Consider the following 15,216-nt stretch of genomic DNA (forward strand, 5'->3'; position numbering starts at 1 on the left):
GTTTATTTACTAAAATTTTAACAGTCACTCTCTAGATAGGGCTCTTTGCTTCATTTCAACTGTAGGCCAAAGCATGGATATCATGAGTTTCTCCTTCGTTCAGGAGAAACCTATAAAATACTGATTGCTAGATTTTTCTTTCACAGGTATTCATATAAAAAGTCTTCATTATGCTGCTAAAATTGATTTCATATATAAAAATGTGTTCGCTTAGTGGATCTACTGCTTTCAAAGGAATTATGTATATTATGTTTTGCTGCGCTCTCTGGTATGCTGGAAGTTTAATCTTGTAACTGGAATAGTTCTCTCTCTCTCTCTCTCTTTCCCTGTGTGTGTGTATAAATATACAGACCTGTAGTAAATTGTATTCTTCATGCCTTATTTAGCAATGTTTTAAATACTGTATCACTTCATTGGATCTAGTTTGAGTGCAGTAAAGGAGTTAACCACAATTCATAAAATCCACATACAAGACGGAATTATGAATTTTAATTAGTCAATCATTCTGAAGCTTGGGCTGATGGTGGAAGTGCATAAACTTTTCCCACTTTAAACTTTTAAATATCAGACTTTCTAACAGCTTCAGTTATAAGTCACTTAAGTGTGGTCAACAAGTAGACAACATTGCTGGTATTACACAACTAACAGCTACTGCTGACTGGATTTTTACATCTTAAGTTTCTGAATCTGATACCTGGTTACTAGCATTCACCTTCAGTGGAACCTGCAGTGACTGAAAGCACCCCGGTAGTCAGACCCTACCACTATTGTAATAATCTTTATACAAAATATGCCTTGTGAGGTATCATTTGAAAACTAACAACATTATGTGTAAAGTTATGAATTACCCCTGTATGATGATGATAGCACATGTTCAAACCCATACAGCCTTGACTAGGCAAAAGTTCTTAAATGGGTCTATCCTAAACAAAGGAATGTGTGTGTACCTCAATTTAAATATAAGTAGTAAATAGGGTCCTTGAGACAGCAAGAGGGGGAAATGGCAGGAGACAAGACAAATATGCATTTCTTCACATACAGGGGAGAAGAAGGAGCATGGAGCCACCTTCACGTCCAGACTCCATGTTGCCACCTTTACTGTTTGAATAAATTTTGCTTTGAGGGACAATCTTCAGAGGAATCCACTTCAAAGGGTGACTGGACTATAAAAATGAGGGGCAAAAACACCCCAAGGCTTCTCTCCCTATCTCTCTTCCTCTCTCTTTTTCATGTAAGAAGTCAAAGGAACCAGCCCTTTGACTTTGAGGGAGATCCTGATCTGGGAATTTGGTCAGCGCTGTTTCCAGGAACATGTGGTAGGGATTTTACTTTGAACCTTGTCTACTTTGTTACATTTAGCTACTAGAAACCTTTTATGTTTATTTCTCTTGTAACCATTTCTGACTTTTTAATACCTTGTACTTGTACTCACTTAAAAGCTCTCTCTTTGTAGTTCAATAAACTTTTTATTTTTAATCAAACTAATCCAGTGTTGTGTTTAAGCTGAACTGTTTGGTAACTCCAGTTAAAGTAGCAAACTATTGAATGTTGACCCTTTACAGAGGCAACGGCCCTATATAATCTGAACAACCCAGGAGGGAGCTGGATAGTGTGGGACACACGTTTTGTGGAAAATTCAGGACTGGGAGTGTGTTGGGGTCACCCTGCAAGTAGTAAACAAGGCTGCTGGAAGCCAGAGTGTGACTGGAGTGTTGGTGACAGGCTGCTGGGGTCAGAGGTGCTGAGCCCGGGCTGCTGTTATACACAGACACTCAGGGTGTGACCTGCATGCCGGTAGACTGTTTGTGAGCTGCCCAGGTTAGAAACTACAACAGTAAAGCATTGGTTTATGGTGCAAGTGGTGGTGCAGGTGATGACATAACCCCTCGCTGGTTTGGATTGTACCCCGAAATGTGACACCTGCATAATTCTGTTCCTAGAAGTGATTTCTCTAAATCAAGCTTGTCCCAGTGTTTGGTGTGGAATCTTTTTTGATTTTTGATATTTTTAAGGCAAAAATTCAAATTGAAAAACTTCAGGCAAAAATAGAAATTGTGATTTGGAAATGCTAATGTAGCACCTCAGGCTCCCATTTTTTTCTATAGGCTGGGCTCCCAGGAGAGACTACATCTCCCATGATGCACCACAGCCTTCCCTCTTAGAGAGAGGAGGCAGTGCAGCCCGGGAATCTCTGACCATGGTGCACCATGGGATATGTAGCCCAGGTGTTCAGTTTTTGTCAAAAAAAAATAATAATTTTTTCACAGAAAACACTTTTTTGTGAGTATTTTAATTTAATGAAAATTTCAATTTTTTATTGGGGTGGAAAAACAATTTCAATGGCAAATTTTCAACCAGCTGTAGTGTGGCTACTTTCTATTCCTACACACACACACACACACACACACACACACACACACACACACACACACAGATAAGGAAATGTGGACCTATGCTGCTAAACTGGGTTCTGACACTAAATTTGGTTGTAGTTGCCTCATCTTGCCTGGAAATATGTCTGCCTTTTAGTTTGGGATCCAAGATGCAGGGCCAAACTGAGATTATTGTATTGCCATAAATCGTGACAGTGTATGATGCTCTGCTGATCAGCACTGATGATTATTATTATACTGCCTTATTAGATAATGAATAAGCCATAGGAAACTGGTCTCTGAGGGTCTGCACATGGCTGTTCTTCATTGTGTAGTAGAGTGAGAAGCCATCTTCATTGCAGTTTTCCACCAGGATCAGTCTTGTTGAGGAAACAAAACAAGATAAGTCTTTATCACTGGATTAGCAATACCTTTGTAGGATATTTGAGGAGTGAAGATCATTCTGCTCTGATTTTCAGCATGCCCCATATTTCATGATATTATTTATCAATAAAAAGGTCAGTGCTTTTATGAGAATAGTCAACATTCTGATGAATGGGCTTGATATGTGAAATCCCTGAAGGCCATTCTTTGAGCTGTCAGATGAAACAATAGCAATCTCTAAAGGGAAAAAAGAGCCAATCCTGTTGAAGAAAATAAATAGAGGGAAAAATCCTTTTTCCAATCTGAAGGATGCCAAGGTAAACCAGGGACATTAATTAAAAACAAATCAATTTACCTTATGGCAATCATGAATGTTTCCCTGATATTGCTAATTATTATGGATGGTTTTGGTTTATAATAAAAGCTTTTTCCATATAATCATCTCCTCTTTTCTGTTCCACATAATAATGTTAGAAGATAATAACCTGATCTGACTGCTATTGTCTTAATAGATGATTATGGAAAACTATACGGATTAATGGGAGTCTTGCCTAGGTAAGGACTGTGGCTTTGGCCCCTGAGACTTCAGTAAATGGTGCAGGAGAAGTGGGCAGCTAACTCTAAAGGCTTGTATTTTTTTAAAAAAGTAAGTATTTTTGAGACCTGTCTTTGTCCTAAGTGAAAAGATGAAGATTTAGCAAAACCCTGAAATCAAATAAACCAAAATAAAACCTCACCACTTGTGCAAAATGCTCTTTTGAAAATACTTCTTGCTTTAGCTCAGTAAGATAAGAAGCACTTCCCACCTGGCATAAAACAAATGCATTTGGAAGTATAGGGTCAAAATGTTCCTCCTATAAAAAATTAATGGGAAAAGAGAAATCCTTGAGAATGTCCTCATGGAAACAAGACAGACAATGTGGGAGGAAAAGTATTATTTCCAATTTACAGATGGGAAATGGAGGCTCAAAGATTTTTATTAGGGACTAGTGATTTTGGATACCTCAATACTTAGTTGCCCAGACGGAGACTCTTTAAAGGATCCTAATAATTCAGAGGGTGGGTGCTCAGCACGTTCTGAGAATCAGGCCCCTTTTGAGGTGACTTGAGTTTAGCACCTGAAAATTGAGGCATCTGGACTCACTAATCAATTTTGAAAAATCTTGGCTTTAAGTGGCTTGCCCAAGGTCACACAGGAAACATTGATAGACCTGAAATTGAACCCAGTCCAGTGCCATAATCACAAACCATCTTTCTCATCTCATCCCCAAAAGTGCGAGTTGGAGGCACTGGGCTGCTTATTGACTTTGCTAGGAAAATAATTCAGGTTTCTGGTCCAAATTTAAAATTCAGTTTTCTTTCAGATAACACTGTTAACAGAAGTTATGATATACTGCATACAACTTGAAGTATTAATTGTATTTATATTTCAGTAACATGTTTACTTTTGTACATTCATATTGCTTGTGCATGGTCAGTTGTTCAAGAACAGTCCAATGAGAGGAAGGATGACCCAGTGTTTAGGACACTAGCCTAGGACGTTGAAGACCTGGGTTCAAATGCCTGTTTTGCCATAGACTTTCTGGGTGACCTTGGATAAGTCACTTAGCCTCTCTGTTCCCCATCTGCTTTTAAAAAATGGGGCTGACAGTACTTCTTGACTCCAGAGGGGTGTTTTGAGGCTAAATATATTCAAGATTGTGAGGTGCTGCTCAGATATTGCAGTAATGGGGTTCATATAAATACCTAATATAGATAGAAGATTGGATAAATTCAGTGTAGCACTAGTTGGGCAATGGCTATTGGTAGTAACAGAACAGAAAAGACTGGGAATCCTTGTCGTCCTTCTTCTATAGACAGCAGGGTGCCCCCAGAAAATTTTCACATGGTATGCACAACTGAACCACTCTTCCTTTTTAACTTTGGCCTGGCCCGCCCCTCTGTTGTCGTAGACAAATTTCAGTGAGTGGTGGTGTGACTTGGCCCTTTCAAATGGAGAGAGGACTGGGGCAAACTGCCCTGTTGCCCCCTCGGGTAGCCTGGCCCCGACAATGTATATAATGTGCATACAGCTGTGGGCACCACTGACAGACAGCATCTAAACAGTTTCAGCTAGTGTTACTGACATTGTGTTGGCAAGGTCATGTCACTTTAAATGAGCAAAACAGAAAGAAAAGATAAAATGTACTTCCCTCCCCCCTTAAATGGATACAAGAAGTTCTGTAATGCCTAGGCACATCTGGCATTGATTTCACATTCACTGTTGTGTACTGTCAATTTGAAGTTTACGTTACTGTGCTCTCCATGGGGAGCAATGACAATAGAATAGGAGCCCCAAGTGCCTAGACAGTGCAAAACAATCTAACCACAGGAAACGCCAATTATGCTTTTCCTTTTTTCTTTTTCATTTACAGACCTGTGTGCTAATTCACAGATATGAAACTGTCAGCACAGCTGGTGTTGCAGCAGCGACACGAGATCTCTCACACAGACAAAGCTTCCCCAAAAGAACAAAAACCAAACTTGGGTTTTTAACTGGCACTCGGTGCACCTAGGAAATTCACAGCCTGCTGGAACCTGAACCTAGCTGTAGCTATTAAGAATGCATAGGGCTGACATGTATCCTTCAGGCATAGCCCCACACTGGGCAGGGAGAAGGGGTGTGGCCTGCACAGTCCAAGCCTCCTTGCCTTGCCTGTTGCATGGGAGGGGGTTGATTGCTGCTGTAGAGTTGACAGTTTTATGCTGGTGCAACTTCATTGAAATCAATGGGGCTGAGTGGAAATAGGCAGGGGAGAAAGAGCTTTGTGGGAATAAGGGGACTTGGGAAATGGAGAAGGGGGCATAAATTGCGGGGGATTTCTAAGGGTGGAAGGCTAAGAAAGGGGCTTATTTGGGAATGGATAGAAAAGGGACAGGAATGTTGATGACGAATGGATGCAGGGAGACTGAGAAGACTAAACTTGAGGCACTTGGTGGAGATGCTGTGTGGGGTGTAGTAGGAACTGGGCTCCGTAGGTACAGCTGGAAGAAGATGGGGACGGGGCTAACAGACTGAAATGGAGGAAGCAGAGCCTGAAAGCAGAGCAAAGAAACTGGAGTGGCAGAGGGAAGAGACCGAACGAGGAAAAAGCTGGAGGGGAGAAAGGCACAGGAGAGGGGGGAAAGAGGGCGAGACTGGGAGATCCTGGGGTAAAGAGGGAGAGAACACAGTGCAAATGGGAAAGAGGAGGATTGAGGGTGAAGTTCAAAAATGGCTTTCAAATGAAACCTAAAACTTGAGAGAACCTTAGAAATATGGACTTAATGTTCCAATTAACGAAGCTGCAGTGGGGCAGGCAGCATTATTTAAATTAGTTTGATAAAAGCAATCTGTCTCAGGCACCTGGCTGGTTCCATGTTCACAAGTGACTCCCCAAGTGTCTCCTCCTGGGCTGTCCAAAATCCAGTCAGCCACAATATTGCGTCAGCCCAAAGGGGCTCCAGGTAAGATAACAATAAGGAAGTTTTAAAAATGTGCAAATGAAGGGTTTTTTTTCCTATTAAAAACAAAATAGTCGGAAATTGAAAACCACTTCATACACGGAGGGCGGGGAGGGAAAGGGAGAAAATGGATTTAGCTAAGCCCCTTAACTGCGAAGGAGCTAGATCACATGAGTTCTGGGACTTATTCTCCACTGCCAAGTACTCTGTATAGTGATTTACATTGAGGCAAAGGGAGTGTAAAATACTAGTAATCCCATTTCCTGCTGGTGTCAATCCCTGTCGCTCGATTGACTTCACACCTTACCACAGCAGGAGTTTTGACCTTACACTCATGTCGGACAACCACTTGGCACAGTTGTCAATGACTACATGACATACCCTGCAGTTGAGAATCAGGAGCGCTGTCCTGGGTTCTGACTGGTTCATGTGTCAGTAACACTAATATAGATTCTGCAGGCCACATCCTGTTCCCAGCTGAACCTTGCAACCTCTTGTCTTCATGGGAGTTGTAAGTGGAGCTGAGTGAAACTTTTTGACCAAAACTCTTTAAGTTCCACATTGTAGTGTCACAAGAATATACTGCTGGCCATCTCCAGTCCTGAATGGAAAAAGTAATGAAATAAAATGAAATGCCACTTTTCAGCTGGAGAAAGAAAGTTAAGCCATTTACATTAACAATCACATTATAGCCACCTGTACTACAGCCTCGCTTTCAGCTTTTCAAGTAGAGAAAATTGCATATTATTTAGTGCATGTACTTGTAAGTAATTTTCAAGGTAGTAGGCACCAATGTTACAGTGAGCGCACCTGTGAGTCAACTATTTTCTCACCCTGCTTATCTAACAGATGCATTATTGATTGAGAGCATGAATTCTTCTAGCACATCATTCAGCTTTGAGGAGACATGGTATTGCACTTTACATTGAAACATCCTGGCAAAATAAAGCACATTGAATAGCACAAGAGCTTGAAACTTTCTATGAATTTTTATTGCCATTTCATTTGATAGTAGTTCATACCAGCAAATACACATCGGGACAATTTCTGCTCACTTCCACATTGGTTCACTCTGGGTTAAGTGGAATTGCTCCTGATTTATACTTGTCAGAATGATGACGAGATCAGAATTAAGCCCGTTGTTTCAGAGAGCATGCATCTCTGAGGAAGTGGATGGTTGTTCCTTGGGGACTGGTAATGAGAAACCAAACCTTCCTGCTTTAGTTCACTGGTTTGAATTACATTGATAATGACTAAAAGTCATTGCTGTTTGATAGCTGTTCAGTAGCTGCTGTGAAATGAGCTGATGGTTTCAGTTCAGTTTCCTGCTCTGAATCAAGCTAAAGAGTCCAGACTGTTGGTGGAGCAACATTGCATTGTGGGTAGGCAGCAGCCACACTTGACATAATTGTTGAAAGATGGTGTTGGGGAGGCAGTTGATCATATTGTTTCTAAAGCATCATCTGTGGAACATCCAATGAATTAATGCAGTCTGTTGAGATTCCTACAGGGGGCAGGTCCATTTGAGGGGAAAACAGTCTAGATACATGTCTGTAAAAATAGTAGGGGCATTTAAAGTCAGTATTGTGACTCTGGAGTCCCTATTCTTTTGTCACTAACGTGACATGTAAATTGGACTTTGTCACTCAGATTCTCATGGGAGTCAAGTGCATGGCCCCAAGTGGAATGGGATTTGAATCAAGTAGGATGGGAGTGAGCTGCACAAAGACAGACAATAAACAAAATACCGAGACTCCCTCTAAATACTCAAATCCCCACAATCCAGTAATAGTCAAAGCTGACCCCAGGCAGCTCTAATTTGCATAGCACAGAGTGTCTGTATCTTTGTGAAACCCAGCCGAGTGCAGGACATCTCCGAAGCCTGCCAACCCCTCCATGTATAGAGCACTCACTGAAGTCAATGAGAGTTCTGCACATGAGGGCCATGAAGGAATGGGCCCCATATGAGTCAGGGTTGCAGGATCGGGTTCTGACTGTTGCATTCTTTTTTATTTTTTCATTTAATATTTTATGATTTAGAAGGGAAGAACAATAGGAGACTTGGGTATTTATTGATTCTGCAGCCAAAGGCTAAATACATATGTATATAAAATTTAAAAATTAATGTTTGCATTATCTGATGACCTGCAACAAGATAGCAGTAGACCCACCTTTGGGATGTGATCTCATCAAAAGTTGTAAATTAAATTTAGAAAACAATGATGGAACTCTTTTTATTTTAGCTAACCTATAGAAGTTAAAATCATTTATTCCTTTTTATTTTGGAGAGTTATTTATTTATTTTGTGCATAGACAAGTGTGATTGCTTGGGTATGTCTGATTCTGTGTATTGTTATAGATCTGACTTGCTAAGTTTAAAGGGAATATATAATACTGATTACAGGGTATGAATCAACCCTGTGCGGAGAGCCCAGGATCATTAAAATCCCTATCAAGATCTCTTGGGGGAGAGGGGCTTCAGTGGGATTTAAATGGTGCATTGGCCTTGAGCTACATCCTCAGCTGGTGTAAATCAGAGCAGCTCCATTGGCTTCACCAACTTACATTAACTGAGGATTTGTCCCTTTTAATATTTCCACTCCTTTTTCCATGCACAATGACTTTCCTCCTTTTCTTAAGTTTAAGCTGTTGGGTTTTTTGGAGCGCTTTAGCTGTTAATGTGTCACGGAAACACAATCTCCCCCATGCAATTTACCCTAGAAGTAGCCTGACAATATCCTTTTCCCCCTGCCTGAGCCCCTTGGTCCGGTTAGGCGGAAGACTGTGTGTGGTGATGTCACAAAAGGGGGAGGGCCTCCTTAGGCTTTGTTGTAAATTTTCACTCAGCATGCTGGGAAATAGTTTTTCAACCACAAGATTTTTATTTCCCGTCCGCCCTACTGATCTGGCAATGCTCATGCTCCCCAATGAACACCCCATATGTCCATGCCAAGCTTAGCACTTCCAGCAACAGCTAATTTCTGCTATTGCTGTTTCCTGTTCAAATATGTCTTTTCCCTTGCCCCACAATCTCACATAATTGGAGCTGGGTGAATAATACCCATTGAATACTTCATTCCATTTCCCCTCAACTATTTAATAAACTTATTAATGAATACATTTGCAAGTTTTTGACCAGCTGTAAAAGATCAGTGAATGGAAAATAGTTATCAAATAACTTACTCAAATAATTACAAAATCTATTGAATTAATTATTATTTTCTTTGGCCAGCTGTATACCCAGCAGAAATTTTCGCGCATGTACAAAATTGCCTTTGTGTAGGTATCCAGCCAGAAAAATATTGCCCCCCAAAACCGACGGTTTGAGACAGTTATCAGCATGTGAAAACAAGGGATTATAATGGAAATTTCAGAAATGCAGTCAGCATGAACAGTTGCTACGGTTCCTTATGTTCTTTGTCATAAACTATTGCATAGTGTACACTGAATATATGGGGTCAACTAAGCCCTTTGCTATGTCTGGTTGGTGTTGGGATATGCTTTTCCTGACTTCACCGCCTTCTCTTGGGAGAATATATTCTGAAAATGGACATGGGTTCCAGGTACTGTGGGACTGGGGCCGTCATATGGGAGGTAGGCTAGTTGGGTGGTGACACCTAAGGAACATGTCTGCCTGGCTTTCCATTACTGGTTTCTTGGTGCAGTAGTTGTATTGCTAGATACTCCCCTCCCTACCCAGTAGCTCTCGTCTACTAGTAAATATCTGGGAAGAACATTCTTCTACTTCAGAGGCCAATATTAAAATACACTCTGCAAAAGGCATGCATTGGATATAGAAATAAGAATGTGTGATGAGCCTCTTCCCCATTTTATTTATCTGGAGAAAAAATTGTACCCTTAAGGTTGAAGCTAGCATTAAAAGAAAGAAAAGTATAGAAGTAAAATAATTCATACTGTGACATTTATGTACTATGAAAACTCACATCTAGCCAAAATTTATACACAAAACCAAACTCCAATGAAAATATCTGAAGTCATTACCTTAGAACATAATATACAATAAGTATCTGCATCAAGCAAGTATTAAAAACAAAACAAACCCAGACGCACTCAATATCAATTCTATCACAGAAGGAGAGAAGAAATAAAATATATGGAGATATACCTATCTCATAGAACTGGAAGGGACCCTGAAAGGTCATTGAGTCCAGCTCCCTGCCTTCACTAGCAGGACCAAGTACTGATTTTGCCCCAGATCCCTAAGTGGCCCCCTCAAGGATTGAACTCACAATCCTGGATTTAGCAGGCCATTGCTCAAACCGCTGAGCTATCCCTCCCCCCGGAATACCAGCATACTATCAAATTATTGCAATGTATGCCATACAGGATAAAAAATGTGTACCCAGCCAATATATTTATTAGTGCATATTATGTAAATGTCAGCCATAAGGTCCTACAGTGGAGGACTTCTTTGAAATTAAACAAAATCACTTATTACTCATTGGGTAAAGATAATTTTTCATGGGGTAGAGTACTCCAGACTCTTTATTGGCTGGGGTCCTAAAAAGCCTGAATTGCAGCCGTGGGAAGATTTCCCCACTTCAGACCCTGTGGAAGAGAGTGGTAAGATTGCCTCCTGAGGACCTGTCTTGTAAACCCAAACACAGGGGTCATGCTGGAGGTGGGAAGAGTGTGTTGGGCACAGGGCTGCACCATGCTTACAGCCCAGGACCGTGAGGGTACAAAGGTGGCTTACAACCACCTTAGCTCTTCCTCCTGCGAGTTGTGTGCTGTGCCCCTTAGAGATGCAGCATAGATTCACTCCCTGCATTTCTGTTCTGTTTCCATTTCTAAGCCCCGATTCAGGAAAACAGTGAAATAGGTGCTTAATTTATCTCTATGCACTTGCTTAACCTTTGTTTGATGTGTACTGAAGTCCCATTGACTTCAAGCTTAGCCTGATTGTGTCTGTATATTAATCCGTAGTTTAGGCAGCAATCAAGTGTTCACTCCAGGCTTCAGTTTCTGAGGCTCACTGAACTCCTTTCCTCCCTCTTCACTTTCAGGAGAACAAAGGTATTTTCCACCATCAAAGTTCATCAAAAATTATTCTGAAAGATCACCACTGAGCGCTTTCTGGAACCTTGCCTTGTTTTAATGACTGCTTGAGTTGCCTCCCTGTTCCAAAGCAGATTGATCAATAGCTTTGTCAAATACTGTTACGTGTCTCTGAAATAAGAAATTATATTCAGGTTACTGACATTGCAGCACAATCTACCAGTTTACTAGCTGCCTGTGAGGTGCAGCGTGAGGGCAAGAGTCTTCTCCTATCTATGAGACAGTATTTGGGAAAGATATTGTAGGACTAACTTACTGTCAACAATATATGGTTGGCTTTGTAACATTGGAGCTAATATTTAAAGCTGGGTGAATAACAGACTTTTGTTCACTGGCAGTTATGAAAAATAAAAAAATAGGTTTTGCTTTGAGTTGAATTGAAAATGAAAAATTAGCCGAAAAATGGAAAAGTTGGAAAAAGTCATTTTGATTTTGAGGCTTTTTACATTTTTAACAAATAAAATTAAAGAAAAATTTGAAATGAAATTGTTTCAAATAGAAGAATTGAAACATTTAATTTAAAAAGTCAAAACAAAACATTTAACTTTTTCAGATTATTATTATTATTATTTATTTATTTTTGGTCAAGACCACTTGGTGAAATCAACATGAATTCACAAAATATTTTGGTGATACCGAATATGCATTTTTTGCCAAAAATGTTTTGGTTGAAAATTTCCCCCCAGCTCTGCTAATATTCAGAATGCCACTTGTGGTGCTCTTCTAGAAGTTATTTCTGATATCCAGGCCTTCTGCTTCAAGAGCCACTGCACAATCTTGGGAAAGGTGCTGAAGGCACACACTAGGTAGTCAGGTGCTAAAACAAGACAAATGAATCTTGACTCCACCAAATAAATGAGCGCTAATGAAATAGTAGGATGATAGCACTATAGTTATCTGCTTTGATATTTGGTGGCTATATTAAGTGCAATGAGAGATCTGTAACATTTAATAAATGCTCAGAAGACAGGTTGCCTGGAGACACTTCTGTTGAATGCATGATTGCTCAGATCAGTATATTCATCTGGAAGTGTCTAGTTCACACTGGGCAAACTCAGAGCTTTAATACACTCCTATCATCTCATTACCATAGCCATTCCCATGCCAGCACCTTGGCCCCTATTTTTACAGGATGAAATTCACCCCATAAACCTGAGTACTTGAGCTCTATGTTAATGAGGGGCAGAGGGTGTGAGGAGACAAAATTGACTCTCAACTCGGAGCCAGGGTGTGGTGTTGCTGTTGAGCTATCACCCTGGCTATATCGCCAACCCATCGGCTGGCATAACACTCACAGCCCCACCTGTACTTATTGTGTAGGGCTGAAGGAACTGCCTATAGGTGGATCTGTGGCTACTTGCCTTCTCCACCCAACCCTGGGAGCCAGAGATTTTCACTGCTTTCCCTGGATAGGAACTGAGGGATTTTTGTTGTGCGGTCAGGAGGAAGAAGAGCAGATACTAAGATGCGCTAAGATACTACATTGTTGATAATGGCAGTACCAGAACTTATAGAGCACAGAACGAGATAGGATTCAATTCAGGGCAGAATGAAGAATCCTCATCAATGCTCCTCCATATCTACCTAGTCTGCCAATAATGGAATTGTGAGCCCTTCAATGAAACCGAGGGGCTAATGTTGTGAACACCGGAGCTCAACTTCTGTTCCACGTATCCATTGCAAATGGATGGCAACAGGGCCGACGAGGGGGGGTGGGGGGAAAGCCGGTACAAATTACCGGGGCCTGGCAGTCCGGAAGGGGGCCTGGGGCCCGGCTTTCCCCCCCCCTTCGGCCCTGTTTAGCCGGTCCGGGGGTCCGGAAGGGGGCCCAGGGCCCAGCTTCCCTAGCTTCCCCCCCCCTCGTCGGCCCTGTTTAGCCGGTCCGCCCTTGCTGGGGGGCCCGAAAATTTTTTTTCACCAGGGCCCGAACACGCTCTCGGCGGCCGTGGATGGCAAATTTGAGGAGAGAAACTATTCATTGGGGCTGGCCAAATAATTGCATTTGAAACTGTTTTTGTAATGAAAAATAGAGTTGTCTACAGTGTCTTTTCTGAAAAGCTCCACTATTCCTACCCTTTAATGTAGGTATGGCAGAAAAGTAGTAATTCCCCCCAGCATCCCACCTCAAAGGCAAAATTTCTGATGCAGGATGAAATGGCGGGGAGGGTCAGAATGGGACCTTACATTTCTTATGTGAGTTTGTACTCTGGATCTGATCTGTGAGACGCTGCTTTAATTTTAAATAAACCATGATTTTTATAACATATTACATAACAAGACTTATTCATGAATCTGCGGGGAAAATTTTGTACAAGCAAATGACAGACGTAGATTTTTAAGCATTTTTTTTTATAAAGTTCTACAGTTTATATTTAAAATTGTTCTTGGCACTGTAAAATATTTCTGAAGACCATTAAAAGGCTTATAATAAGGGAATCAAACAGATTGGCTGATATTTTTCCAATCTGAATTGGGCATAGTTTTTCCATTGGAACCCTGTCATCTTATATGTACAAACAACAGGTGGTGAGAGATAGCAAGTTCTTCAGTTAGAAATAATATCTCTCCTCTCTTCCCTATAATTTCATAGATATTCTCCAGCAGCTACTTAAGAATGTAAGATAAAGTAACGTAAGAATTAGCACACCAGAACAGATAAATGGGCCATCTAGTCTGGCAGGCTGTTTTTGACACTGCCTGATGCCAGATGTTTTTTCAGAGGAAGGTATAAAACCCGCATAATGCACCTGATTATGCACTATTATACAATGAGATGAAATCGCTGCCTGTCCCCAGCTGGTGATCATCCTATGTCTGAAATTATGAAGATTGTTGGCCCATTTAATTTTTATCTTAGTTAGTGTAATTATAAGGCATATTCTTAGTCACAAATGTCTAATTGTTTTTGAAACCTACTAAGCTAATTTTCCCTCTTAGATCCCAGTATCTTCTTTCATGTTCTTCTGCCGTTCCATAATCACAGATTTGCTGATTGTGTTCCGAAGGGCTGCAGCAGCTACCTGCTCTGGGCCCATTTTCTAAGAGGTGACTGATGTTTTGTGCTGTGCTGTGTATATGCAATATGGCCAGTCCTGAGTGCTCAAAAACCATGATTCAGGGCCCCCCAAAATATCATAAGATTGGCCTAAAAATCAGAATATTCTTTAAAATAGTTCACCCTTTGCTTTCTAGTTTGAGCCTTTGTGTGTGTGTGTGTGTGTGGGGGGGAAGGTGCTTATTTCCTGTATCAAGTGTTTCTCTGCAACCATAAGGGCTACAAACTTTTTTTTTTTTAAAAAGGAAAGCTCAGATTCTCATGTAACATCTTGACTCTAGCAGCTGGAGTTTTAAGAACAATACCAAATATCCTGAGGTGAGTGGAAGTTTTGAAAATGCCAGTGGTACATAAATGGTGGAACTAGGCACCTAAAGAGGCAGGTGCTTAAATACCTTTGAGAATCTGGGCCTTAGTCCCAAGTTCTGATCTCAGTTAACACCAAATGTAAAGTTTTATTTCAACAGTTACTTTGGGAGAGAATCTCAGGTAAATAAGCAGAGCTCCAACTGACTTTAATGGAGCTCAGCTGATATTCACTAGGTGAGGATCTGGCCCTTTGAGTCTACATGTGATGAGATGAGAGTGCCCCATTGGTTCAGGTCCTGTGCTCTTCGTTCAGGCAAAGGCCCCTATGGCCATCAACAGTGATCTAACTGATAAACAGTAGAGGAATAACTCTTGTAGAGGGCTGTGTATAGGACCTCTCTGAAACCCCTTAAGAGTAGGTTTAGTCATGAAGAATTAAGGGTCTGAGCATTGTGGAAGATTTAGAGAACCAAGGGTCTATTGATTCTTACCACTGAGTTGCTCTAATGAAACTGATTTTTAATCCTATTATAA

The sequence above is a fragment of the Terrapene carolina genome, unplaced genomic scaffold (genome assembly GCF_002925995.2).
Source record: "Terrapene carolina triunguis isolate 2854851 unplaced genomic scaffold, T_m_triunguis-2.0 Scaffold97, whole genome shotgun sequence".
Lineage (NCBI taxonomy): Eukaryota > Metazoa > Chordata > Testudines > Emydidae > Terrapene > Terrapene triunguis.